Raw genomic sequence first — 3,356 nt, 5'->3', positions numbered from 1 at the left:
CAATACAAACGATAAACTAGACAACCAACAGTACTGAGTATGAAAACCTAGCTTTAGCAACTCGCATCGATTCCGCGCATGACCACAATATAAAAAACAACCACCATAACCACCTATAACAACCAGCACAACCATCTATCACTACAACCATAATCAAAACTGAAATGAAGGGAGACGGTGATGATGGCGACAACATACCTATGCAAAGAAATCCGGCGTCAAGACCGCTACCCGACTCAAGCATCTCTTCCCTAGGGCGTAACCACTCTGAAAGTCCTCCAGGAGATGAACCATGGTAAAGGAGAAGTGAAATGGCGGCATCCAGGTTTAGGAAACAAAATACCTATACTTACTCGATCGAGTGGCCTATACTCAATCGAGTTCCCAAGCTACTCGATCGAGTAGCCTCCGCTAGATCGAGTAACACGAACTCAAGGACATACAATGTCACAAGGTTTCACTCGTAAGGTTTCCGAAGGTCTAAATAGTTATCTCAGGTTAGTTAACGTCAGTCAACGGGTCTCTAAAAGGACGGGTATTACAGCCTACTCCACACACCCGACACCCTGAACAGTCCCACGAAATCCCGACAAAACTAACCCATTCATTCCCTTATCACCTTATGCCACCTCACGACAACCAAGGGCCACCACCATGGTCTCCTCTGACCTCGGTGATCCCACCACCTGCCATGACTCCATACAACAACTCATGACCCACCATACACGACACATGACCCGTATAAAAGATACGACCCGTAACAGCCACCCCCACGACAGCCACCATACCAACCACCATGACTCACCACCACGACACCACCATTAGGACCATCTCTAGCCGACTAACCAACCACCCAAGTCTAATGCTCATACGACAACTACACAAGCTACACCATCCGTCTTAAAGCTCACGACGCCACCCCCTTTTAGACACCAAAACCGCCACCTACCGCACCACCCCCTTTTGAAAATACTATAATAATTTCTAGATCCTGGAAAAAACATAAATCCAACCCAAAAATTTCGAATTTAATTTTATGACTAATAAAGTTGCCTTTTATTGATTATATCACATAAAAATCAATAAACACACAAAATTAACAAAATTAATTTTTCTTTTTAACATCTGATGTTCTAAATATGTGTGCAACTTTGGGGAAAAATTTTCATGCCATAAATTTTGTTTTAGCTATTTTTAGCTTATATAATCTCGATTTAATCCAATTTTAACCATTAAAATCATAAATTATGCAAAATTAATCACATTAATATCAAATTTTACATAAAATAAGTAAAATATGCATGTGAGATCATATTAAAATTTCGTGGCCAGAAACATCATATAACTATTTTTAGTTATTAAATATCCTTTTTACTCACTAAAATGTTATTATTATCCAATAAATTATAAAAGTGAGCAATAAAATTCCATAAATCATCTAAAATAACCTAAAACATTTTAGGATCAGAATGTATACATGCATGGAAAAATTTCGTGCATATACTATATAAACACAAATTTTCCGGTTTTTATTTTTGTCATCAAATAACTCGTACAAAACTCAAAAAACGATTTGCATTCAACAACAAAGCTCTGATACCAATTGTTAGGTTCAATAACCCCTAATTAGACCCCTCTAATTAGTTTTTAAATTACTCACTAATTTAGAATAATAGATCTAGTTACATGAAAAATGTAAATAAATGAAATAAGGAGAAAAACGGTTTTACCCTTACAAAATGGTGGACCGAATTTTGGGCACAAGGTACGACACCTTCCTAACCTTTTTCTTGAGCTCAATAACATTAGGATGATCCTCCAAAATCACCAAGTCTTCAAAGTAGAAGACCTCCTCTTAGTTGCACCCAAGACTTACCCTTACCACTAATAATATCATTAACTAGATAATATTATTAGTTACCTTAAATATTAAATCAAATATTCATTTTATTACTACCATAGTAATTTTGATGTAAATATTAGTGTTCTAGAACAAATTTTAAGCATAAAAACTATTTTATGTGTGAGAGGTTTTTTTGAGAGATAAGCCAAAAATTAGAGTAAACAAAAATGAGAACATCATGTACTCTTAAAGAAGGGGTGGCCGGTCAAGGTCCATGGGGAAGGGAAAAAAGGCTTTTTCTTTTTGCTTTTTGTCTTACCCAAATAATAGGCTAGTTTAGGGTGTGATGATTATGTTTATCCCATAAATATAATCAACTTCACAAAGCCCTAACACACTACCCATAAAACCGGCTCCCACACTAAAATGGACTTCCATTTTATATTTTGTAATTTATCAAATGTAATATTGCAGGTCATGTGACATGTAACATGTCATTAGACATTTTAATGCATATTTAACAAATTAAATATCATTTTAAATCAAATAAATTACATTTAACAAATTCACAAGTAATTCACAATTACATGTATATAAAATAGGTCACATTAAGTCTAGTTAATATAATCTACAACATTTTGCAATTATGATTAACTAATTACTCTTATCTCAAATGTTTCATAAACATTAATAAATTTTAGTAATAGAACATATTAATTACTAAATTGAATCTTATTTAATCAAATTACAATAAGATATATAACTTTCACTCATTGATAAAAATTTGTTCAATTTTAAGGATTTAATTAATCTTTATTGACATACAATTAATTAACTTATCAATTAAGGGAATTGTGCTATAGGTGTGACCTTAAGGGATCAACTGATCACCACCGTCAAATGACAGTAACGTCAAACTCTAGTCAGCCAATCGTTACCGATTAATGTTGACCAGTTGGCAATATATTGAATCATCCCTTTTCTATTCTTATTATGAGATTTAATATGTGATTGCACTATTGGTTTGGACACATACTCCAACAATCTCCCACTTGTCCGAGACAAGTGTGCGTCACCAATTCTCTTGTCTTATTACTATGTCCCACTCAATGCAAGGTCTCTCGCAAGTTGTACTTTCATGTGATCATATCTAGAGTGGTTTCCACGATCTGGAGAGTAACTGTTTGACCGGAATTATCTGTCGTAGATACCTTTCGAGCGTGGCCACGTATTTTCGGTTCACTACTCCTCGAGTGGCCCTGAGATTTATATAACCCTGTCAAGGGGGTGGACAATTCCTATCGCACTGTTCCCTTCGAATACCACAGCTCATCATGACCTAAAAGATGCCCATTTGCACTCCATATTCGAAAGTCGTGGAGCAAAAATCAAAGTCAATCAGAAACTATGCCACCTTGGGCGAACAGTCTCTAGTCAAAGAATCGGCTAAAAAAGAATACTATAGTAGCTCTCGCCACGACCAGGCTATATGAATTACAAGAACTCTATAAGC

This window comes from Silene latifolia, chromosome X, assembly GCF_048544455.1.
Source record: "Silene latifolia isolate original U9 population chromosome X, ASM4854445v1, whole genome shotgun sequence".
NCBI classification, from domain to species: domain Eukaryota; kingdom Viridiplantae; phylum Streptophyta; class Magnoliopsida; order Caryophyllales; family Caryophyllaceae; genus Silene; species Silene latifolia.
Note: the sequence above shows the minus strand (reverse complement) of the source record.